The sequence below is a fragment of the Callithrix jacchus genome, chromosome 4 (assembly GCF_049354715.1).
Source record: "Callithrix jacchus isolate 240 chromosome 4, calJac240_pri, whole genome shotgun sequence".
NCBI classification, from domain to species: Eukaryota; Metazoa; Chordata; class Mammalia; order Primates; family Cebidae; genus Callithrix; species Callithrix jacchus.
The window spans coordinates 50,925,918-50,952,207 of record NC_133505.1 but is presented as its reverse complement, the minus strand read 5'-3'; the positions used below and the strand labels follow the sequence as shown (position 1 = coordinate 50,952,207).

Sequence of the window (26,290 nt, the reverse complement as noted above, 5' to 3'; positions counted from 1 at the left end):
CACTAGAGAAATTAAGAGTGTGGTCCTCCTTGGATGTGACTTAGTTTTCACTTAAAATAATGAGTGGCTTTCATTCATTTGTTCAATAACGTTTGCCCAGCACCTATTGGGCACAGAAGGCTGTGGGCCTGGGGTTCAAGGGCCTGTGGGCCTGGGACTGGAGTCAAGTCTCCAACCACAGCTCAGCCTCCTGCAGGAGGGACAGTGCCAGGGGGCCTTGGGTGTGACCCAGGGCTCAGAGCCAGTGTATTGGACTTCTCTGTCTGTGGGTTCCTGGGAAGTGGGAAGGCCTGCTGGGAATAATTAATGTGTAGAAGGGAGGGAGAGGGAGGCAGGGCTCCATGAGGAAGTGGCTTACACTCCTCCCAGCATTCTTTTCTAAACATTTCCCTAAATGAATCCATCCTCCGGCTTTTCAGAGTCAGGGCCCACCTGTCCTTTGACTTCAGCAGGCCAAGGGTTGGTTCTGGGCTTCCAGGCTTCAACTGTTAATCTCTTTTGGAGTTTTGGTTTTCCATACGAACAAAGGAAGGGAGCTTAGTGATATTCTTGGATCACTATAGGGATAGGTCAGTATCACAGAATTATTGACAGACTGTCAGTGTGCTGTGATGTATAAGATGTGTGAGTCTGATAAAAGCTGCCTGAAGAAAGCCTCAGCTCTGGAGACCTGGGGTTTCACCCTCTCGCACCCCCTTCACCCCAATCTTGGTGTCTCATCTGCTAATAAAGAAGCAACGCCCACTGATTTGAGTTTCACCTCCTTTCATTTCCTCTCTCCTGTCTTCTGGTACTAGGGCCATAATGAGCTTCAAAAAGCCACCAGCTGAATGATCAGCCTCTGAATAATCAAGTCTGCAGAACTAAAAATATTCGGTTACATTATAATGCAGATGGTACTGATAAATTAAGGGGAAAATAATTGAGCCTACAATTGTTTTCTGATGCATTGTCCCTACCAGAAGTTACATAGAAAATAAATGAAATGATTTCACCTTAGTCAGTCTGGGCCTGTAGCTTAGTGGCTTAGAATATAAGGCTCAGGAGGTCGCGGGTGCGGTGGCTCACGCCCTTAATCCCAGCACTTGGGGAGGCCAAGGCGGGTGGATCACCTGAAGTCTGGAGTTCGAGACCAGCCTGACCAACATGGAGAAACCCTGTCCCTACTAAAAATACAAAAAATTAGCTGGGCATGGTGGTGCATGCCTGTAATCTCAGCTGCTCAGGAGGCTGAGGCAGGAGAATCGCTTGAACTTGGGAGGTGGAGATTGCAGTGAACCGAGATTGTGCCATTGCACTCTGGCCTGGGCAACAATAGCTAAACTCTGCCTAGAAAAGAAAAATACAGAATATAAGGCTCAGGAGGCCAAAATCCTACTTGGAGCCACGTTTGGGGATTATTACAGCATCTTGACTGGTTACCCACACTTGACTCTTATTTCTGGCCCTCGATGGCATGCCAAGCTCACAGCAGCTGTTTTCCACTGCAAGCAGTGGCTGCACGATGCTTACCATAGCTCTAGGCCATACATGACTTGGTGTAGTCCATCTTCACCATGAAAGAAACTGATGGTGGAAGTTTACCGTGGAAGATAGCTCCTAATGATGGTATCAAGAGTCTGATTTTTTTTTTTAATATCAGAAAGAATGTGCTGGGTGTGGTGGCTCATGCCTGTAATTCCAACATTTTGGGAGGCCGAGGTGAGAGGATCATTTGAGCCCAGGAGTTCAAGACCAGCCTGTGCAACATAGGGAGACCTTGTTTCTACAAAAAATACGAAGATCACCTGGGTGTGGTGGCACATGCCCGTAGTCCCAGCTACTCCAGAGGCTGAGATGGGAGGATTGCTTGAGCCTTGATGGTACCACCACACTCCAGCATGGGTGACACAGAGTGAAACTCTTTCTCAAAAAAAAGAAAAAAAAAAAAAGTAAGGCAGGGCAAGGTGGCTCACACCTGTAATCCCAGTGCTTTGGAAGATGGAGGCAGGAGGATCCCTTGAGCCCAGGAGTGCAAGACTAACCTGGGCAACATAGTGAGACCCTGCCTCTACAAAAACAATTAAAATGCTAGCTGGGCATGGTAGTTAACACCTGTAGTCACAGCTACTTGTGAGGCTGAAGTGGGAGAATCTGTTGAGCCCAGGTATTTGAGGCTGCAGTGAGCTATGATTGCACTACTGCATTTCAGTTGGGTGACAGAGTGAGACCTGTCTCTATCAAAATTTAGCAAACAATAAATAAAAGAGTGTATTTCTCATTTGCTAGGTATTTGCTATTATGTGCCCTAGATGAATAGACCTTAGTGTTTGTTTTTTTTTTTTAATTATTTACTTTTAATAGAGTTGGGTTCTTGCTAGGTGGACCAGGCTGGTCTTGAACTCCTGGTCTCAAGTGATTCTCCCATCTCAGACTCCTAAAGTGCCAGGATTACAGACATGAGTCATTGTGCCCGGCCCTTATTTCTTATATATTACCTTAGTTTAGGTTAATTGAAGTAAATAAACCTAATTATAATTTAATATAAGGTTTTAAATTTATATGATACATTCATAAGTGAATTTATTAATTCAATAAGTATTATTCACTATATGCAGAATTCCAGTCTAAGCATTAGATCAAAGATTGGCAAACTTTCTATAAAGGGCTAGAGAGTAGATATTTTGCCAGGCATGGTGGCTCATGTCTGTAATCCCAACACTTTCAGAGGCGAGGTGGGCAGATCACAAAGCTGGAAGTTCGAGACCAGTCTGGCCAATATGGGTGAAACCCCGTCTCTACTAAAAATAAAAAATTAGCTGGGTGTGGTGGTGGGCACCTGTATTCTCAGCTCCATGGGAGGCTGAGGCAGGAGAACCAGAGAATTGCTTGAACCCAGGAGGTGGAGGTTGCAGAGAGCTGATATTTTTACTTTGTGGGCCATATCTCTGTCCTAATGACTCCGTTTTTCTGTTGTAGGACAAAAGCAGCCATAGCTCACTCATAAATGAATGAGCGTATCTGTGTTCCAGTCACACTTTATTCACAAAACTAGGTGTTTGGCCAGGTTTAGCAGCAGGCCGGTTGCTGATCCCTGGTCTGATCCCTTTAACCTCCTCATTAGAGACATAGCCATGAAGAACAAAATAATGTGATCATGACCCACATGGAATTTTCATTCTTCTTGGGAGTAATTCTTTGTAGTGTTGTTTTGAAATCGCACCTGTTATAAATAGTTGACAAGTACCTCCTGGGGGACATTGGAAATCTAAGTAGCTTTACTGAAGAAAGGTTGTAGTGAACCCCCTTTTCTATTTATAGTATCCACTGGTGTCTGGGTGGGAATATTGTGTTTACTTACATTTGGCATGTAGGTACTATTTTTGAGTTGCTTTCTTTTCACTTCACAGAATTTCATGTATGTTTACGTGGATTGGTCTGGATTATATAATTTTAGTGGCTACATAGTATTTCTTGCTGAGGTAAGACATGTCATGTGTCCAGTGTGTAGTAGCATTTGTTAGATGTTTGCTTCCACTTTGCGCTAAAACCCTTTCAAAGTTGGAAAGGGGTTCGTTTCTGCAGAACCGAAGGGGAAACTGTTGCCTTGGGAGAACCCTAGGAGAGATGGGCCTGGATGATGTCCCCTTGCCACCTTGCTGGGTGACACCTAGCATCTTGTGACCGGAGAACTGCCAGGTAAGTATGTCAGTGCAAATGTAAGGGATAGATTGCAGGCTAACCTTGTTCTCCAGAGCACTGCTCCTCATGTGCAGGGAAAGTCTTTATGGGATGTGGAGCAAAACTTGGAGCCTGGGGAGGTTTGTAGGGGCAGGTGGGGAGGAAAAGCAGCCCTGTGCAGAGAAGATAAAAAGGCCATGGGGCCAAGCCAGTTTAGGTGTGTGAAAAGGGTGTGGGTTCTGGGGCTAGACTAGTCTTGATTTGACTCTGACTCTGGGTTTGTCCTTGATGTGCTCAGTGACTGGGCACTTTCTTAGCCTCTTTGAGCTTCAGTTTTCTTTGCTTTAAAATGGGAATGTCATAGTCATTCCATAGAGAAGTTGTGAGGATCAGTAAGTGACAGCACACTGTGTAAATGGTAGCTCTTATTAGTCAGTGTGGAGTATATGTCCCATGCTCAGCTTGCAATGCACAAGAGCAGTTGTTATTTTACTATTATTATTTTTGAGGAGGCGTGGCTAATAGCCCCAGTTCGAGAGTGGACTTTGCCTCTATCCTTGAGCCCATCCCTCTCTTCAGTCCAGGTTAGGTGGTACCTCGTCACTTCTACCCCCATGATGACTCAGCTGGGGAGGTCAGACCCTGAGTCATGAGCCTGGGTTTTTTTTGTTTTTTTTGTTTGAGATGGAGTATCACCCTGTCTCCCAGGCTGGAGTGCAATGGCATGATCTCAGAGTCTCTCTCTATCACCAGACTGAAGTGCAATGGTGCTCACTGCAACCTCCACCTCCCAGGTTCAAGCGATTCTTCTGCCTCAGCTTCCTGAATAGCTGGGACTACAGATGTGCACCACCATGCCCAGCTAATTTCTGTATTTTTAGTAGAGATGGGGTTTCACTATGTTGGCCAGGATGGTCTCAATCTCTTGGCCTCGTGATCCACCCACCTCAGCCTCCCAAAGTGCTGGGATTACCGGCATGAGCCACCGTGCCCAGCTGAGCCCAGGTTTTAATAAAATCAGGGCAGAGCCTGAAGACTAGCTGAATAGTCTCGTGTACTCAGTTACTCATGCATTCATTAATTCAGCAGATACACAGAGGCTCTGCTTTGTGTCACTTGTGCAATATGCAGTGGTGAAGAAAATAGTGTTGGGCTTTCATGAAATAATCCCACAAATGTTTAACTATGGATGACGATATGAGCTATGAAAGAAAAATATAGGGAGTTAGGTTGGGAGAGGATCTCTTTTTATTTTGCGACAATTTCATTAGTAATCAGGGAATACAAATCACAGTGAGTTTCCCTTTCATCCCTGTTCAATGGGCAAGCATGAAGAAGCTGGACAGTAGCAAGCACTGAAGAGGAGAGGTGTCATTATGGTCACTTAGGAGCTGCAGGTAGGAGTGGAAACTGATGCAGCTGCTTTGGAAAACAGTTTGATGTTACAGGTTGAGGGTCCCTTATCCAAAATTCTTGGGACCAAAGGATTTCAAATTTTGGATTTTTTTGGATTTTGGAATTTTTGAGATAATATGATGAGAGCTAAGTCTAAATGTGAAAGTTACTTGTATTTAATAGATGCCTTCTACATACACCCTGAAGGTAATTTTGTACAGTGTTTTAAGTGATTTTATGCATGAAACAAAGCTTTGACCGAATTTTTATGCAACATGTCATGTGATTGAGGTCAAGTTTGGAATTTTCCACTTGTGGTGTCGTGTTGGCATTGAAGAAGTTTAGAATTTTGGAACATTTCAAGTTTTGAGGTTTTCAGATTAGGGATGCTCAACCTGCATCTTGTAAAGTTGTACATTCACATATAGCATGTCCTGGGATTTCCTCTCCGAGGCATATAATCATCATGAGAAACTTGCTCACATGGGCAGTGTGTATACATAACATATACTAAGAATATTCCCAGTGGCACTGATCATAATGTCAAAACACTGGAAACCCAAATTCCCATCAGCTAGGGAATGGGTAAATACATTGCTGTCATGTGATAGATGGTAATCCAACAGCAAAATAAATGAGCAACATCTACATGTAATAGTTTGAGTGAATTTCAGTAATGTAATTTTGAATTTAGAAAAACAAGACCTTGAATATTTCATACGGCATATCATTTTATCACATTTTAAGGTCAATAAAAACTTTACATTATTTAGGGACGAAGATTATATAATAAAGCCATAAATGTTGGGGGGGGCAGGTTTTCGAGGGTTTCTCTTGTGAGAACCACTCCTTTACATGTGTTTGTGACAAGCTCCCCAAGTACAGTGATATAGATGGGATCAAGGAGGAGTCAGCTTGGGTTTTGAAGGCAGAGTAGACATTTTTGTCTTTACTTTGGAAACTTAAAAAAAAAAAACCAAATTACAAAATGTTAGCAGTTGGAGTAATGATATTGGGTACATATGTGTGCATTTTATTTTATTTTTTCTCATTACCATGAATGTATTTTTTGATCACACAAATGCAGATAGGACATGAGAAACTGTGTCTGTATCTGAAATCTATGGTTTCCTGCTCATGCAAGGTGGTGCTGGGAGTTCTCAGCTCTGAAGGGCTGCGTTTGCAGCCAGGTGCACAATTCCTTGTCTTGGGGCTGCTTTCACTGTAAGGGGACATAGATGTGGCTGGGTGATGGGGCCTTCTCCATTTGGTTCCAGGGTTAGCAGGCAGAGCTAGTTTAGAAATGAGTAAGAAGGAGGCACTTTCTGGTTGTAGGTTTTGGCTCAAATATGCATACTGAAACCTTCCTCACTTTCGCTCTTATTTGATGAGCCCGGAGGCATCCTAACTTGTGGAAGGACAAACAAGGAACATGTTTGTATGAGAGAACCAGCTTTCCAAGTAGAGTTAGGGATGGGCTGGAAGAAACCAAGATGGGTTCCTCTGGGGATGGATAGAGCATCCTGCATGAAGGTTCAAAAAGATGCTCATCCATGGGTGCTTGAGCTGAGGCTGAGGAGAGGCCAGGGGAGGAGCAGTGCAGCTGCTAGATGATCACGGTCATCCTGGGCGGCAGCGATGGAAGGGGCACAGAGTGAACGGAAGGAACTGGGGAGAGTGGGGTGGAGCAAGGGGGATTGGGCAGCCCCATCTCATGAAATGACTGCTTGAGAGAATGAAGAATGCTTCAGATGCAAAAGTCTAATGTGGACGATGGAGCAGAGTAGATCTGTGTGGTTCCAGAACGTAAAGCTAGAAGTGAAAAGTAGAAGGTACAGGAGGAGATTCCTTTCTTTTTTTTAAAACAGGGTCTGGCTCTGTTGCCCAGGCACCATCTCGGCTCACTGAAACCTTCGCCTCTGGGCACAAGGGATCTTCCCACCTCAGCCTTCTGAATAGCTGGAACTACAGGCATACGCCACCATACCTGGCTAATTTTTGTATTTTTTGTAGTGACAGGGTTTTGTCATGTTGGCCAGGCTGGTCTTGAACTCCTGAGCTCAAGCAATCTGCCCGCCTTGGCCTCCCAAAGTACTGGGATTACAGGCGTGAGCCACTGTGCCCAGCCAGGAAGAGATATTTGGTCTTAGTATAAGTCACTGTTTTTCTTTTCTTTTTACCCTCCCTCCCTCCCTCCCTCCCTCCCTCCCTCCCTCCCTCCCTCCCTCCCTCCCTCCCTCCCTCCCTCCCTCCCTCCCTCCCTCCTTCCCTTCCTTTTCTTTCTTTCTTTTTTTTTTTGAGACAGAGTCCCACTCTGTTGCCCAGGTTGAAGTGCAGTGGCAAAATCTTGGCTCACTGCAGCCTCCCAGGTTCAAGTGATTCTCCTGCCTCAGCCTCCTGAGTAGGGAGCCACCATGCTGGGCTATTTTTTTTTTTTTTTTTTTTGTATTTTTAGTAGAGACAGGGTTTCACCATGTTGGCCAGGCTGGTCTCAAACTCCTGACCTCAAGTGATCCACCTGCCTTGGCCTCCCAAAGTGCTGGGATTACAGGCGTGAGCCACTGTGTCCGGCCAGTGTTTTTCAAACTGCAATTTGCAATGTATTTGTCGGTTGTGCAATCAAGTTAGTGATCTCAAGACCAGCAATTTTATTTTATTTATTTATTTAGAGACAGGATTGCTCCTTTGCCCAGACTGGAGTGTAATTGCGCCATCTCAGTTCACTGCAATCTCTGCCTCCAGGGTCCAAGTGATTCTCCTGCCTCAGCTTCCCCAGTAGCTGGGAGTACAGGTGTATGCCATTGTACCCAGCTAACTTTTTGTATTTTAGTAGAGATGGGGTCTTGCCATTTTGCCCAGGCTGGTCTTGAACTCCTGAGTTCAGGCAATCCACTTGCCCTGGCCTCCCAAAGTATGAGGATTACACTCATGAGCCACTCTGCCAAGCCAAGACCGGCAGTTTTTAAAAAGGAAATGAATAGGAAAGAAAGAGGAAAGTAGGGGGAAAAAAAAAGTCGAAGTGGACCAGGTGAACATGGGTCAGCATTTGTTTCTTGAAAATATTTGTCTAGTTTTGTATATTTATATGTATATAGGGATATTTTATGTTCTGGGTCATGATACAAAGTATAATTAATTAGTGAGAGTAAGAATGGGAAAAGTTTGAAAGCTGTTGTTCCAAGCTACGATTTAATAATAATACCTGCTGTTTATTGATCCCTTACACTACTGTGGAAGGCACCTTGCCAATGTGCTCTATACATTTTCTCATTAAAATCTCACAACGACCCAATGAGGCAGGGATTATTGTTCCCATTTCGGAGATGAAGAAATTCAAGTTCAGAGACTGAATGACTTTCCCAGGGTCATGGAGCATGTAAGAGGCTGAGCCTGGAATTGAACCCAAGCCCAGCTTTCTCAAAAGACTGCGCATAGTCACTACCCTCTGCTGTAGGAAGAAGCGTGGATGGAACTGTCCTCCAAAATGGCCTGTGTTGTCTGGAAAGGGGCTGGAAAAGCAGGAAGTGTTCAGGCAGAGGCTGGGTGGCCCCCTGTCAGGGACGGTGGAGGCAGAATTCTTGCCCACCTTCTTCTGCTTCAGTGGGAGATTGGGTTGGATCATAGTAATCTCCCCATGATGTACGTGACAAAGTCCAAGACTCATCCTGTATGGTCACTCTAAAGTCAATCTCAACTCCTGGGTTTCTTTGATTCTTGATTGAAATATGATTTAATTAAACATATTTAGATTTGTTTATAGGTGTTATTTTCTTTTAATAAGTTTCCTGATTTTTCTGTATCAAAAGTACATTTATGATTTTGAAAGTTATTAAAAAGAAAATGTTTTCTGATTCTCTCTGATGAGCATGAATTAACTTTATAATTTCTATAATTTAAAAGAGTCATTAAAAATAAAATACCTCAATGCAACAAAAAACTCTAAGAATTCTTCCTGGCAAGTTTTTTTCTTTTCTTTTTATATACAGAGTCTCGTTCTGTCGCCCAGGCTGGAGTGCAATGGTGCAATCTTGGCTCACTGCAACCTCCACCTCCTGGGTTCAAGCAATTCTCCTGCCTTAGCCTCCCAAGTAGCTACAGGCGTGTGCCACCATGCCCAGCTAATTTTTGTAGTTTTAGTAGAGATGGGGTTTCACCATGTTGGCCAGGATGGTCTCAATTTCTTGGCCTCGTGATCCGCCCACCTTGGCCTCCCAAAGTGCTGGGATTACAGGTGTGAGCCACTGCACCCGGCCCCATTGATTCTAATTAAAGCTGGAAAGGATCTGAGAAAGCATCTCCACTCACCCCATCATTTAGGGAAGAGGAAACTAATTCCTGAGAAGGGAGGTGACTTTGCTTTGTCGTCCTCCTGCTTCATGGATAGCAGAACAGGAGCAGCTCCTAGGTGGGTTAAATCACATTGCTTCCCCAAGAGAAAGAGGGTGCTAGAGATTGGTTGAGATTGTGGGGAGAATAAAGAGCAAATAAGGGACAAACCTTCTAATGCTAATTTCATTGTGGAATTCCAAAATGGAGGTGAGGGGAGTGTGATTTAGTGGAAAGAACCTCTACTTGGCAGTTGGAGGACCCGAGCTGTGGTCCCAGCATTAACACCCACGTGTAATCTCAGGTGACTTACCCAATCATGGCCATAGGAGGTGGGTAATTTTTGTTGAAATTTTTTTAATTTTTTTAATAATTACAGGTTAATTATTGTTCCTCACATTCTGCCCAGTCAACACCATGGCAGGAGTGCTTACCCCAAGCAGGGCACATCCTTAGCCTTGTTTCCTTCCAGAGCCAATGACCTAATCCCCACCGTGAAGTTGCCATTAGTTGTGTGCTGCAGAACTGTGGGCCCAAGTACAGGATGTTCTCCAAATTGGTGGACGCCGGCCACTGGGGACCTTGAGGTCTGGTTGCTGCATGAACTTGGGGTGCTGTATCTCCTCCTGTCGCAGCCTCTCAAGTTCAGGGATTGTGTCCTTGTGAATCCCCCCAGTATATAGTAGGGTGCTGAGGTTCTGTGAGCTTTAGAACCCGGATTTGTTGGCATGTGTTGGGGGAGCAGTGGAGGGGTTAATTTTTTGGGCCACATGAGGTAGGGTCTGGGTCTGCCTTCGGACGTGCGGGCCATAGGCATGCACTTGGAACACAGGCTGCCTGATTTTAGAACTGAGCCATGATGGGGAGCACTGTGGTTTGTGAGGGGGTTAACCTGAACTGGCCACTCTGTGCCTAAGCAGGTGACCTGAGTGAGGCGGGCGGGGGGCGGGAAGCACTCAGCAGAAGCTGTGGGGACAAGTAGAAGCTTCTACCAGTTTTCAAATTAAGGAGATGGAGACAGGAAAGAAGTCTCTGAAATTGCGGCTGGTCATATCAGTTTCCAGAATCTTCTCAAATAGTTCATTTAAAAAGCTAATACTTTTCTCTGGCATGGCCTATCCTGAATATGGGATTCTCACTGGTTAAGTGCATTTTCCCTTGACCCGGGTTGTAACAAACGTTAGCTTGACTGATGGCCTCAGCTGGGAGGAGAAGCAAATGCACTGTTGTTCAGGTTTGTTTTACACTCTGTTATCAAGGCTAATAATATGATGCTTTAAGGCTTTATGACTTGATTAGTGGCATCAGCACTTGAAAGAGCTGGCTTAGGGTGCTGCCAGAGATTACATGAAGGTAATTAGACAGTAGTTGTGAAATGCAGGGGGTGGTTTCCATTTACTAATGGCTTTAAGGCAGCCCTGCCTGTTACTGAACCCTCACCATGAATCTTTTGAATAGAAAATGAGTTGATTAGTTTGGGTGCTCTGCCACAGGCCACAGGCAGCCCCCAGTTCTCTCTCTGCCTGTGGTTAATGCCCTTAATCAGCTGCCTGGGAGCCCACGAGAGCCTCAGTATAATCTAGTCCCTTGCTACTTACAGCGTGGTCCCTGCACCAGCAGCATCACCTGGGAGACGCTTAGAAATAAACTCAGGGCCAGGTGTGGTGGCTCACACCTGTAATCCTAGCACTTTGGGAGGCTGAGAGGGGTGGATCACCTGAGGTCAGGAGTTTGAGACTAGCCTGGCCAACATGGTGAAACCCCATCTCTACTGAAAATACAAAAAATTAGCTGGGCGTGGTGGCGCATGTCTGTAATTCCAGCTACTTGGGAGGCTGGGCAGGGGAATCGCTTGAACCCGGGAGGCGGAGGTGGCAGTGAACCAAGATCGTGTCATTGCACTCCAGCCTGGGATACAAGAGTAAAACACTGTAGAAAAAAAAAAAAAGAAGGAAAGAAAGAAGTATGCAGAACCTTAGGTCCCATCCACATCCACAGTTGGGGATATCAGAATCAGCAGTTTTAACAAGACCTTCAGGTGGTTGGGTGCACGTTAAATTTGAGAAGTGCTGGGCTAGCACAGATGCCCCCTGAGGTTAGAGATTTGTGGCAATGTGGTTTTTATTGTGTAGTGCAATAAACGATTTAAACACTAGTGCTGTGGTATGATTCCAGTCTGCTTTCTGTCATTAGAGCCTAGAATTGTGTGTGTGTGTTCATTGTCACTTGTGGCATCAGCGTAGGGTTGTGGTTCATTCACACCCCCGCAGCTCACCGAGTTCTTGGCACAGCTAGCCATTTCTCTGAATGCAAGTCTGGCATGAGAGACTGTTGGGGGGTGTGACCAAAACACCACTTTCTTCCTGTTACTCCCTGGAGCCCACAGGGGCTCTGGTTGTCTGCTGTGTCATGTCCAAACCTCTTGCTGGGGCTCCGGGGCCCATGTGTTTCAGGCTATCCGGCTCCTGTTCTGCCCGGGCAGATGCTGGCCTTTGCCCTTGCCCTCAGTCTGTTGCTGGATGTGGCTTTCCTGGCCAGCCAGTTGTTCCTCCTCTCCACATCCCTGGATCACTCTCTGCTGCACTATTTACTGCCTGGTCATTCTGGGCTATTTCCTAGGGGGTTTATTGTTAATTGTGGACAGGTCCTGACCCTTCACTCAGGTTTAGAGAGCAGGACCCTTGTATAACAGGTACCCCAGCCTCTGGCGGGTTCCTGGTGAATGAATACACATGGATCCCTTCATACTGTGCAAAGGAGCCAGAGGATTTGGAGTGAGTAGACTGGGGTGGGCTGCTGGCTTCAGCCATGGGGTAGGGGCTGGTGAAGTCTCAGAAAAAGAAGCCCAGACGAAATTGGAAGGGCCTCCACTGAGAAGGGAATGGGCCATTTGGCTACATAAGAGAAAGTACGGTGAGTTTCCTGATGGTGCTGGAGTGGGGTGGAGGGGGCAGCCCCCGTATCTCTTTGGAGTGTGTTTCTGGTTTGTTGCAAACCTGTCTGTCCTCTCTTTTTTTTTGTGAATCTGTTGGTGAGAAAAGATGAGGCCTTAAAAAGGGCGGGGAGGAGGGGTGCAGAAGCTAGGAACCAGGCTGGCTGGGCGTTGTCCTGGTGAGGTTTGGGGTGGAGGCTATATTTACTTCTTATAGTGATGCTGGTAGGATCTTTTTCTATGTTTAGAAATAGTTTATATAACATGAAAGTATGTGTTCTTAAAAAAAAACAACAAAAAACCCAGACACCAGAATAGAATAAAATTTAAACAGACCAATTACCATAGAAGAAATGGAGAAAGTTATCAAAGAGCTAGTCCTTAAAATAGTCCCAGGACCAGATGGTTTCACAGGTAAATGTTTTCAAATATTGAAGGTACAGGTGATTCTAATGCTATTTACATTGTCCTAGAGCAGAGAAAGAACACTTAAATTTTTTTTATGAAGCTAGTGTACCAAAATGTGACAAAAGAACAAGTGTGTACACAGAGCCACAAAGTGGTCTGTTTTGAATACTGAAGATGCGACATTCTAATAACATAGTTAGAACCCAGTAGCCCTTTGAAAGTACGCCATGGTCGCGGGAGCTCCAGAACAGGAAGTAACTTTAGGATTTCTGTTAATAAAAATTCATCGTACTAAAGGCTCTAAGGAGAAAATAAGATGCTGAAAAGGTTTATAAAAAATTAGACATCTGTTTCTAATAAAAACTTCTATAAGAACAATTGGATATCTCCTCAACGTGGGAAAATACATTTTTGTCAAGCAAGTGGACAAAATTTTGCTTAGTATTAAAATGGTGAATGCTAGATGCAATCCCATTAAAATCCCGATTAAGAATCATAATTATATAACCTTATTCTGGGGGGGGATAAGCTGGTATAATTAGATAAGAGGTATAAAACTGAGAAGGAAAAGGCAAAACTAAAAGATAAGAGAATTCAGTAAGGTAGTTCGATGCATAATTAATGCACAAAAATCAGTAGTTATCCCCCATAAATATTCAGCTAGAAAATATGATGGAAGAAAAAAAATCCCACTTGTGTAAGCAACAAAAGAGATAAAATATCTAGTTATAAGCTTAATAAAATTATATTAATATATAACTTCAGTGCTACCTAGGGGCATAAAAGACTTAAAGAGAAAGATAATCTTGGCTAGAAAGAGTCAGTGTTATATAAATGTCACTTTTCCAGGCCGGCTCGGTGGCTCATGCCTGTAATCCCAGCACTTTGGGAGGCCGAGGTGGATGGATCACTAGGTCAAGAGATTGAGACCATCCTGGTCAACATGGTGAAACCCCGTCTCTACTAAAAATACAAAAGTTAGCTGGGCATGGCGACGTGAGCCTGTAGTCCAAGCTATTTGGGAGGCTAAGGCAGGAGAATTGCTTGAATCCAGGAGGCGGAGGTTGTGGTGAGCTGAGATTGTGCCACTGCACTTCAGCCTGGGTAACAAGAGTGAAACTCTGTCTCAAAAAAAAAAAAAAAAGTCACTTTTCCTATACATGTACAGTGTGATCACAATAAAATTACCACTAGGATTATTTTTGGCATAGAAAAGCTGGTTCTAAGTTCATGTGGAAAAATTAGCATGCATAAAAAAGAAAAAGAAAGGTCTAGCTCTGATAGATAGTAAGCATTTTAGAAAACTACAATAACTGAGGTAACCGGTACTAATTGGCTGAACAAGTGATAAGACAGAAAAGAGAGCCTGAAATAAATAAGGGTGTGTGTATATGTGTGTGTATTTTGTGGTAAAGGCAGTATTTCAGATGTATGGAGAAATATGGATTTTCACAACCAGATAGCTATCTGGGAGATAAGAAAGAGCAGGATCCCTAATTTGTGCTTTAAACCAGAATAAGCCTAACAAATATAGGTCAAATAGTTAAATAAAGAATGAAAGTATAAAAGCCATAGAAGAATTTTTCTATTATCTTGGTGTAGAGAGATCTTTTGAAGTTTGACACAAATCCCAGATGCTGTAACATAAAGACTGATACATTTGACAATATAAAAAATGAGAACCACTTCATGAGAATAACACCATAAACAAAGTTAAAAGATACTTGATAATCTGAGAAAAATAATTTGGAAAAATATGATAAAAGGAGTTAATTTTCTTAATATACAAAGAGCTTTTAAAAATAAATAAAAAGGGTTATTAATTGAAAAATGAGCAAAAGGACATGGATAGAAATTCACAGAAAAGAAATATAAGTGGCTCTTAAATATATGAAAAGATACACAAGCCTCATAAAAAATATAAATCAGCTGCAATAAGAAAGCATTTGTAACCTATCAGATTGGAAGAGATCAAAATATTTAATAATACACTGATTTGGTGAGAGTGTAAAGAAAAATTACTTCTATACATTGCTGGTAAGAATAAATGGATACAGCTTTGGAAGGCAATTTGCAATATTTATCTAAATTATAAATGCCCATCTCCTAGGACCCAGCAGTTCCACTAGTAGGTATCAGTCCTAGAGAAACACTCACATGTACAATGTTCATTGGACATTATTGTAATTGTGGAAAATTGAAGACAACAATGTAAATATCCCTCAGTGGGAGATGGGCTAAATAAAACCTGGGCTGTTCAGACCTTCAGTGGGTCAATAAAATACCTTAGTGGGTTTTGACACTGTGTGAAACAAAAGAAGATAATGGAGTGCATTGCACATCATGTGGCTGAATATTGGGTGAGCTTTTGTTTCCGTTTTGTGTATTCACAAATGTGAACTGGATTACAATGTAAAACGTACATGGTTCTTACTGTGTGATTCAGTCAAAAAAGTTGGGAAAATGCTGCAAGAGTGGTTAAAAGGAATATAGTAAGTTAGTAACTAGTCATAAGACTAGATCTCAGAAGTGTAATTTTGGGTGAAAAAAGCAAGTTGCAGAGTGACAGGTAGAGGATGACACTAAGGTTGACAAAGAAAACATACAAAATGGTGTCATATTTTTGGTAGTATCATATTTTTGTTGGAATCACTTATTTGTGCAAAAGAGACCTGAAAGATGTGAACCAGGCTGGTAACAGAGGTGCCCTCTGGGAACAGAGTGATGTTGAGGGAGGCCTGTGCTTTATGGCGCATTAAAAAAAAAGTATGAATGTTTTGCCTATATATTTAAGTGGCTAAAAGATGTTTTACACATTATCGAAAGACTCTCCAAGGATGCTTTAAATCCAGGTGCTTTCCCCTTGGTTGTTTTTCGCTGATTCTGATTTGTCTTCTGTGGCCACTCGGTTCGTGTCTCTCCTTTTGCATTCAGTTGGGTGTCTCGTAAATTTGTAAGTAACATGCTGGTGATTTTATCTTTCAAAATTATTATCTGAAGATTGCACATAAAATAAATTCCTTGCATCATGGCTCTTTTATTGGGTCTTTTCTAACTTTTCCATTTTATTCCTTTGAAATTAATTGGGCCTGTGGTTTATTAATTTCATGAGATTTTTCCCCCCAAAGGGTCCACTTTTGGCTTTCCTTCTCTCTCTCTCATTCTTTGTTGTTGTTGTTGTTGTTGTTTTTGAGACAAAATTTCTTTCTTGTTGCCCACGCTGGAGTGCAGTGGCTCGATCTTGGCTCACTGCAACCTCTACCTCCCGGGTTCAAGCAATTTTCCTGCCTCAGGCTCCTGAGTAGCTGGGATTACAGGCGCGCACCACCATGCCCTGCTAATTTTATATTTTTAGTAGAGACGGGGTTTCTCCATCTTGGTCAGGCTGGTCTCGAACTCTTGACCTCAGGTGATCAACCCACCTTGGCCTCCTGAAGTGCTGTGATTACAGGCATGAGCTGCCACACCCAATCTGGCTTTCCTTCTCTTGCCCAACATTTGCTCATATTCTTATTTGTTAATTGTATTTTCACTTTTAATTTTTCTCTTATCTTTCATTTTTTTCTTGCATAAATTTTGGCCAATGCAAGCACAGCAGTGCTTCTCAAACTTCAAGATGCACATGAATCTCTTTGAGTCTTTGAGTTTCTTTTGCTCTTGTTAAAATGTAGATTCTGATCCAGCAAGTGCAGGTGAGGCCCCATATGCATCTCTTTCTTTTCCTTTCCTTTTTTTTTTTTTTTTTGAGACAAAGTCTTGCACTGTCAACCGGGCTGGAGTGCAATGGCGCAATCTTGGCTCACTATAACTTCCGCCTCCTGGGTTCACGTGATTCTCCTGCTTCAGCCTCCCGAGTAGCTGGGACTCAGGTGCACACCACCACACCTGGCTAATTTTTTGTATTTTTAGTAGAGGCGGGGTTTCTTTTATGTTGGCCAGACTGGTCTCAAACCTCTGACCTCATGATCTGCCCCCCTCAGCCTCCCAAAGTGTTGGGATTACAGGCGACTGTACCCAGCCCCCCAGATGCATTTCTGACCAGCTCCAGGTGGGGCCTACCTTTGGGGAGCAAGATAGTGGAGGAAATGATACCTGCCCTTCCGCTGATATTAGCCAAGAATCCATCAACTGTTATAAAGATGATACTTCTAACTATTGCAATGAAATTCATCCTGTCTTCTATTGAAGTAGTGAAGATGAGACGCCTTGACCTACTCAATCACTTTTTTGGCTTCAGTAGTGGCCATATTCTTTCTAAATGGTCCGAGAGAGTAGAAGAGGGTTTGTGGCTACAAAATTTCTTTGGGCACATTTGGTGGGTTGAGCTGACTGTTTGTTTGTTTGGTTGTTGTTTTTTTTTTTGAGATGGAGTCTTGCTCTGTCGCCAGGCTGGAGTGCAGTGGCGCAATCTCAGCTCACTGCAACCTCTGCCTCCTGGGTTCAAGCAATTCTTCTGCCTCAGCCTCCCGAGTAGCTGGGACCACAGTTGTATGTCACCACGCCTGGCTAAGTTTTGTATTTTTAGTAGAGACGGGGTCTCGCCATGTTGGCCAGGATGGTCTTGATCTCTTGACCTCATGATCCACCTGCCTCGGCCTCCCAAAGTGTTGGGATTACAGGCGTGAGCCACTGCGCCCGGACTGAGCTGACTGTTTTGGCTAAGCATTGCTGTCCTAGCCTCCACTTATTTAACTGCGTTTTTTAAAATTTTTATTTATTTTTACACAGGGCCTTGCCCTGCCTCCCAGATTGCAGTACAGTGGCACAGCCATAGTTCACTGCTTCAGACTCCACACAGCCTCAAACTCCTGGGTTCAAGTGATCCTTCCACCTCAGCCTCTCTAGTAGCTGAGATGACAGACACATGGCCACCATGTCCAGCTAATTTTTTTTTTTAAGTAAAACAGTTTTTTTTTTTTGGTAGAGACAGGCATCTCACCATGTTTCCCAGGCTGATCTTGAACTCCTGGCCTCAAATGATCCTCTTTCCTGAGTTTCCCAAAGTGCTGGGATTACAGGTCTGAGCCTCCATGCCCCACCATTGAGTTGACTTCGTAGGTCCATTTGGATCAGTTAGTTGTTCTTAACGTTGTTGGTGGCCAACAGACTTCTTTGGGGATATGATGGAGGCTATGGACTTTCTCTCCAGAAACATGCCCCACTTCTATATTCATGCACATTGAAACTCCTAGATTTTACTTTGCCTGTGTGAGCTGCAGGCCTCCTAAAGCCTCACTTGCTATGACCACACAGAGGACCCCTGATTTAAATGTTGCGTTTAAACATTTCAGGCTGTACTTTCAGGAATCATTTCTATAGTTTGTTACTAGAGAAATTTCTCTGAACATGGAGAGCACCAGAAAATATTTTAAAAGTTTTTTTAGGCTCACACCTGTAACCCCAGCACTTTGGGAGGCTGAGTTGGGTGGATCACCTGAGATCAGGAGTTCAAGACCAGCCTGACCAACATGGAGAAACCCCATTTCTAATAAAATTCAAAATGAGCAGGGTGTGATGGCGCATACCTGTAAGCTCAGCTACTCGGGAGGCTGACGCAGGAGAATTGCTTGAAACCGGGAGGTGGAGGTTGCAGTGAGCTGACATCATGCCATTGCATTCCAGCCTGGGCAACAAGAGGGAAACTCGACCTCAAAAAAAAAAAAAATAATAATAATAAGATTAAAAAAAAATTCAAATAGATGGTGTTGCTAAGGCAAAGAATCCTCCTATTCTGAGTGCAGCTGGTGTTGCCCATGGTAGGGGAAAGCCTGTGTGACTACACGTTGGTTCTCTCTGGGGTCTGTTGGGCTGAGTGGTTCACACCCATCCAGACCCTGCCTGCCTTGTCTCCGGTCAGGGCAGCTCCATGGGTTATTTCCTTCAGCCGAGCCCTGCCCTCAGCTCTTATGGTCATGTCTGGTCTGAGGAAATGGAGACCCAGATCCCTTCTGGCAGGATTCTGGGCTCAGACCTTGTTCTGGCTTTGATATGACGGGGCCTCCTGCCTTGTTCGTTTGGCCCATTTCCTTCTCTGAGTCTCTGTTCTTCTAAGAGGCTTCTGTGTTGGTTCCTATTCTGCTAACATGCCTGATATCCAGATCCTGAATTGGGACTGAGACCCTGCCCTGTCCCTTTGTTCATGATAACCAGGTGTGGCGGGGAGACATCAGTTTGAATTCCAGCTCTTCTACTTACTGGCTGTGTAACTCTGGATAACTTACTTAACCTTCCCGGGCCTTAGTTTCTTTATGTATGAGACAGGAGCAATAGAATATACCTGAAAGGGTTGTTGGAAACATACAACTGGTGCACAGTGTGTGTTAATAACAAGTAGTCAGCATCACTGGTCCTATTCGCAGGGGTTGGAGTCGCCCAGTCCAGCTAGATGGATGGAGCCTTAGTAACCTTCAGTAGATGTCCTGATGCCTGAGTTGCGGAGGGTTGTCCATCCTGACTTCCCCCATCATGGAGCTTTGCCCACTTGTGAGACTATTCATAATTTTGTCCTAGGCTTTCCCCTTCCTCACAGTCTCTGTGAGCCCAGCCAGCTGGAGATTGGCAGCATCACTCCAGACAGGAGACCTGCCCACTGGACCCACAGCTCCTCTGTGTGTGCTTGGAACTGGGTAGGCTTGTCCATGTCTGGCTCATCCCAAGAAGGAAATTATAGATCAATTTCATGTAAACACGCAGCTGCAGAAGTCATCAGTGGAATAAATAAATAGATGGGCTGGGCACGGTAGCTCATGCCTGTAATCCCAGCACTTTGGTGGGATTTACAGGGATCCACCTGCGGTGGATCACGAGGTCAGGAGTTCAAGAACAGACTGGCCAACATGGTGAAACCCCTGTCTCTACTAAAAAAATACAAAAATTAGCTGGGCATGGTGGCTTGTGCCTGTAATCCCAGCTACTTGAGAGGCTGAGGTAGGAGAATTGCTTGAACTGGGACCCGGGAGGTGGAGGTTACAGTGAGCCGAGATCACACCACTGCACTCCAGCCTGGGCTACAGAGCAAGACTCCATCTCAAAAAAAAAAATAGGTGAATGACCTCATTAGGAAATATTTATTGGGCATCTACCATCCACTAACCATAGTAGTTAGCCCTGGTGATATACCCATGTCTCTGTCTTCAGGGCACTGAGTCCTGAAGGGAATCAGACACATGGCCATTGACTGATTGACACGTGGTATTACAGAACCTGTGATCAAGCAGCATGGTAATGGAGGTGGGGGGCTGTGGAGCCTCAAACTGTACTTCAGAAAGGTGAGGATACAAAAATAAAAAATAAAGGTGAGGTTTGGGAAGGCTTTACGGAGGAGGTGATGTTTGATTTGGATTTTGGAGGCTGATATCTCAGCATTCTTCATTGATTTTTCAGGTGAATTTTATGGTCATTGAATGGGCTCTCTAAAAATGAGTCTTGAGGTCGGGAGCAGTGGCTCACATCTATTATGCCAGCACTTTGGGAGCCTGACAGGGAGGCTTGTTTGAGCCCAGGAGTTCTAGGCTAGACCAGGCAACATAGTCAGACCCCATCTCTACAGAAAGTTAAAAAAAAAAAAAAAATTAGCCGGGCATATTGGTGCATACCTGTGATCCCAGCTGCTCTGGAGGGATCACGTGGTGGGAGGATTACTTGAGCCCTGGAGGCTGAGATTCTGTGAGCCCTGATCATGCCACAGTACTCCAGCTTGGGTGACAAAGTGAGACCCTGTCCCAAAAAAAGTCTTGAAAAATTACCAAGTGAGGCTCATCTCAGGAATGTAAGTCTAATTCAACACAGAGAGACCAATATTAATAGAAAGAAACCATAAAAATCAGAATACATATTACTTAGCACAGTGCCTAAAATATAATCAGTCAACAAATATTTGAAGGATGAATGAGTTTGGTCTCAGTGGATGTAGACAAATACTGGAAAAAATTACATATGCATTATAAAGCATCAGAAGACTAAAAATAGGTGTGTTGGGGGATTTATCTATGTAGGATAAAGAGCCTGCTTGTGTATAACCATGTAGCAAGCCTTAGACAGGGGCTGCAGATACAGAGTGGGGAAATACTAGAAGTGTGCCCTGAAAAACAGGAACTAAACCAAAATGTCCATTATCTCTACTCTTATTTAACATAGTTTAACAGATGCTTGTCATAACAATATAGGAACAAAGAGAAACTAGAGGGATTGGTATAGGGAAGGAAGAGATAAAAATATCACTGTTTGCAAATGACACAATTTCTATTCAAAGAAAATTACAAAATCCTACATGGCTGCTTCTGATCAAAAGTTAAACCATTAAAGGGTCAGCATTCCAAAGTTTATGTCTAGATTTCATGCCCTTTTCAAAGTTAAAATTCCAATGAAATACTTCATAATGGATGAACATGATAATTATAATAATAATCAGGAAAAATTGGTGGACATGCATATCGAAGGATGTTTTGACAATCGTTTAGTAGCAGGACTTCTCTAAGTAAACAAGGCAGGCAAGTGGTAGTTATAAAATTGTGCCATAGTAGGATAAATAAGGAAAATGGAAGATCTAAATGAATGGAAGACATTTATGTATTCATTTTGAGACGGGTCTCACTCCACCCAGGTTGGAGTGCAGTGATGTGATCACCTCAACTTCCTGGGCTCAGGCAGTCTTCCCACCTCAGCCTCTTGAGGAACTAGGACTACAGGTGTACACCACCATGCCCAGCTAACTTTTTGTGGAGACGAGGTTTTGCCATGTTGCCTGGGCTGGTCTTGAATTCTTGGGCTCAAGTGATCCACCCCCTTCAGCTTCCCAAAGTGTTGGGATTACAGGCATGAGCCATTGTGCCTGGCCTGGAAGACATTTATATATGACAAATTTGGAGAGGCAATAGTGAAAGAAATAATTTTACAGCAAATGGCTCTTGGGACAAACTAGATAACAATGTGGAGAAAATGAACTCAGATTTATATCTCACATCATATGTTATAAGTTTTAGATGCATTAAAAAGTTTTACAAACTCTTAAAACACAGAGGAAGCAGATGGTATTTTTGTCCTTGAGAGCAAATGTGTTTGAAAATTCTATAAAAATGATCATTAATGGAATGAGATGTGTTTAACTACAAAGGAATAAAATCTATAAGGTAAAAATTATGAAATCATATTAAAGGATGGCCGGGCGCAGTGGCTCATGTCTGTAATCCCAGCACTTTGGGAGGCCGAGGTGGTGGGCCTGAAGTCAGAAGTTGGAGACCAGCCTGGCCAACATGGCGAAAAACCCCATCTCTACTAAAAATAACAAAATTAGCCAGGGGTGGTGGCATGTGTCTGTAATCCCAGCTACTTGAGAGGCTGAGACAGGAGAATTGCTTGGACCTGGGAGGCAGAGGTTGCAGTGAGCCGAGATCATGCCATTGCACTCCAGCTTGGGCAACAGGGTGAGACTCTGTCTCAAAAAAAAAAAGAAAAAGAAAAAGAAAAAAAAAGTTAAAATGAGAAGTTAATGGAAAAGGGAAACAGTTGTAATAAACCAATGGATAAGACATGTTATCAAAATTAAGCACAGAACTGATGATGCTCTTTAAGGCAAATACTAAGACACTGTTGGTGAAATAACCCAGGCAGAGGAACACATCATTTTGTATGAAGCCTGGATCATAAACAGAGAGATGCAAAGGTGTTTCACTTTCTTTCCTTTTTTTTTTTTTGTGACAGGGTCTTGCTCTGTCACCCAGGCCAGAGTGCAGTGGTGCAATCATGGCTCATTACAGCCTCGACCTTCTGGACTCAAGCAATCCTTTGGCTTCAGCCTCCCAAGGAGTTGGGACTTACCATGGTGCCTGGATAATTTTTGATTTTTTGTAGAGACGGGTCTTGCTCTATTGCCCAGGCTGGTCTTGAACTCCTGGACACAAGCGATCCTCCTGCCTCAGCCTCCAAAAGTGCTAGAATTATAGGCATGAGGCACTGCAACCAGCCAAAATGTTTAGCCATCTAAACACAAAAGAAATGTAAGTGAAGCCAGCTCTGAGGTAGTACTAGCTGGCTTGTCATCTTAGCCAGAAATAGATTAAATTTATAAAATCCACTGTTGAGGCCTGTGGATAGGAAAACATAGTACCCACCAACATTGCTGCACATGGAGCTGGTTTTCTGGAGAGCACCGTGGTGCTGGATAAATGGGCCACAGGAGCCGTGCCCTTATTCCTACCTTTTGACCAGTGCTTTACTTTAGGAGTAAGTCTCACAGAAAATAATCCCAAGAGGAAGGAAAGCCACTTATCAAAAGATGGGAAGAAACTGGAAATAATCCAAATGCAGATAATTAGAGAATAGTTAGGTAAATGCTATGAAACCAATACAGTGGAAAACTTAAACACTTGATACAAGACAGATGGAGCAAAGTTACGCGGGACAAGAATGTGGAATCGCTTACCTGTGCTGATGATGAGTCGGTACATATCTGTGCATACATGTCCATTAGAATCCGGACAGATATGGGGCTTATTTAATGTACTTTTGATTTGTTTTTTTTTTCTCTGTAAAATTGTTAGTATGTCATGGAATGTAGGTTTTTAAAAGAAGACAGGATGGGGGAAATTCTGGTAGTAAAAAGAGGAAGCGCGTTGCAGTGGAGAGATGGTCCCAGGAAGCCATCCACACGGAGCTGGATTTGAGTCACTACGTCACAATGTGGTTTTGGACATATCACATCTCTCTTCTTAAGCTCCCGGTCTCCACCCTGAGAGGAGGTAATGGTGACACCCACAAATTAGATCACAGGAGTTCTTGGCTTCTGAACAAGCATTCTCTTTGTCAAGCCAGTTTTATGGAGTCCTGAAGGCCCTTGCCGGCACTCCCTCATTTTGTCCCATCTCTGCAGAATGTCTGTAGTTTGGGGGCAGATCCAGGACTAGCGTGACAACAGAGATGGGCAGGCAGACAAACACAGACCCAGCCAGGGCAGCCAGCAGACCTACTGTGAATAACGGTGAAAAGAAACTGTAGCCTCCAGCAAAGAAATGTATTCCCGTTCCATTTCAGATCTGGAGGTGTGGCCTAAGAGAAGATAGAGACTTAAAGAGAGCATTTTGTTGAGCAGACTTAGATGCACCATGCAGCTGAACCTTTTTATAAGACTGGTTTGTGGAAAAGGCAGGAAGGAAAGGAGGCCAGCCACTTATCTGGTATGTTTAGGACACTTTGGTGCATATCTAATGAATTCTAGTGTGGAGCCCCTCTCCTTGGGAGCCAGATGACCTTGAGCTTCTTAGCGTAAGCCCTAGTTTCCTCATGGTGAAATGGGAATAACCTCTGTGTCTCTCTGGTTTGTTGTGAGAATGACCTAAGATGTCATGCTTAAATGATCTTTGTGCTTTTCGGTTACTGTTTGTCAAGGTTTCCCCTGGATGCATGCCGAAAACGACACAATGCAGGATTGCATGGGGAATGTGGATGATTGTCTCTGCCTTTGGGGAGCTTGTACATCCAGAGGGAGTGGTTACACAAATCCCTGCAAGAGCTGGGGGTCAGGGAGGAGGAGAAGTGTCATGAGAAGACAGCAAGGCTAGGGATGCTGTTTTTAAGAAGAGGGGCACTGGGGCCACTCAGGGCAAGGGTCTATAACTGGGCAAGATGCAGTATGGGGGATGTCTGAGAGAGGCGGCATTTGTTGGGGAAAAGTCCAGAAGACATTAGGTAGATTTGAGCAGTCATCTAGGATATACTGAACATACCCAGGCCTGTTACCTCGTTGGAGCTTGATAGCAACGTGTGAGCTGAGGGAACTGGGGTGTTCAGGGACTGGGGTGAGCTTCTTTCTGGGCTAACTTGGGTCCAGGACAGAGGCCTCTGCATGCTCTCACTGTGGTCCTTCCTCCATATCAATGCCCTTTGAACAAGAAGAGTCATGAGCACCAGCCAGAGTTCATCTTCTTCCTCGGAGTGAGGAGAGGGGCAGAAGAGAAGAGGGTGAAGAGCAAGAAGATTCTGAGATGAAGAGGGTAGATGAAGGTCAGGAACCAGGAAGGGGGTCTGACTGATTTTTGGGAAGCAGTTGCTAGGATGTGGGACTTGGAGTTAGTCACCTGGGTGCCAGGTCCCAGCTTTACAGCTTCCAGCCTCCGTAACTATGTCCAAGCCAGCCAACTTTCCTGAGCCTCAGTTTTTCCCTCTATAAAATGGGGATGACTAACTTACCTCTTAAGGATATGGGGAGGATGAACTGAGTTGTATCTGGAATGTGCTTGGAACTTTCCAAGTCTTCTGTACACACTAGCTGCTGCTCTTGCTGTTTTCGTGATCACAAAAGACTCATGCCCCTTGGAAACGATGGTGCTTCTGTGTCACGGGCTCTGTTGCATGGTGGGTCACTAACACTTTCCCTGTACTCCACAGGGGTAGGTAGTTGCTTCCCTTTATGCCTGCTTCTCTCTGTCTCAATCTTCTTCTGTCCCCTCCTTTTTTTTTTTTTTTTTTTGAGACAAGATCTGGCTCTGTCATCCAGGCTGGAGTGCAATGGTGGGACCTCAGCTCACTGCAACCTCCGCCTCCCAGGCTCAAGCAGTCCTCACACCTCAGCCTCCCAAGTAGCTGGGACTACACATGTGCACCACCATGCCTGGATACTTTTTGTACTTTTTGTAGAGACAGGGTTTCACCATGTTGCCCAGGTCGGTCCTGAACTCCTGACCTCAGGTGATCGGCCCACCTCGGCCTCCCAAAGTGCTGGGATTACAGGTGTGAGCCACCGCACCGGACCTTTTTGTTTTCAACTGGAAGCAGCTTACCTTTCTTTCTTTCTTTCTTTTTTTTAATTGCATAAGCAGCTTACCTTTATTAAGCACCTTCTGTGTGCCAGGCATTTTGCTCTATAATTTAATATACATTCATCTCATTTAAATCCTCCCAGTAACTCTTCTGGGTGGGGCTAATCATTCTTGTTTTTCAGATAAGGAAATGGAGGCCTAGAGAATCCCACAGGAGGAGATTCAAATTCTGTCTCCATCCCTGAGCACACACATCAGTATAGCCCTGTGTGCTGGGGCCTCGCATCTTAGGCTGTGTGAACCAAATTCCCTCCCTTCCTTGTAAGTGACCTCACTGGAACACAGCTGGGATGGTCCTTAATTGCTGCCTTTTCCCTTCCCAATTGTAAGACTTTGAGTCAGAGTACTTAACCCGTTAATGCCTCACTTTCTCTGTCTATAAAGTGGCAGTGATAACAGCAACCAGTTTAGTAGGATTATGGTGAAGATGAAATAAGATAGCCAAAGTTTTGGAGCATAGCTGTAAGTGGTGGTTGCTGTTACACTCCTCTTCAACTCTGGGCTCTATCCAGCCCTGGGGAAACTGACCCATCTGCTGACTGTCACGGCGGGGGTGGGGGGTGAGGGGGGGCGGGGCCAGGGGGAGCGTATATTAGCTTTGACTAAATATGTAAAACCTTTAGTGACCCTCCAATCTCCCTGTCCCACCCTTAGGCAAGAGGAACTCTCTTAGTCTTGCAAATGAGAAACGTTCTCTACTTTTGATGAATACAAAGAAAACCCAATGTGAGAGTTTCCTATAAGAGAAAGCAGCAGC

The 26,290-nt window shown here is 44.1% G+C and overlaps 1 protein-coding gene and 1 pseudogene across 50 annotated transcripts in view; both read left to right on the top strand.

The window, feature by feature from the left end:
- Positions 1 to 26,290, top strand: part of TRERF1 (transcriptional regulating factor 1) — a 235,203-nt gene that overhangs the window by 22,617 nt on the left and 186,296 nt on the right. The gene's annotated exons all lie outside the window — the stretch shown is intronic.
- LOC118153184 (small nucleolar RNA U3) lies at positions 18,010 to 18,089 on the top strand (annotated as a pseudogene).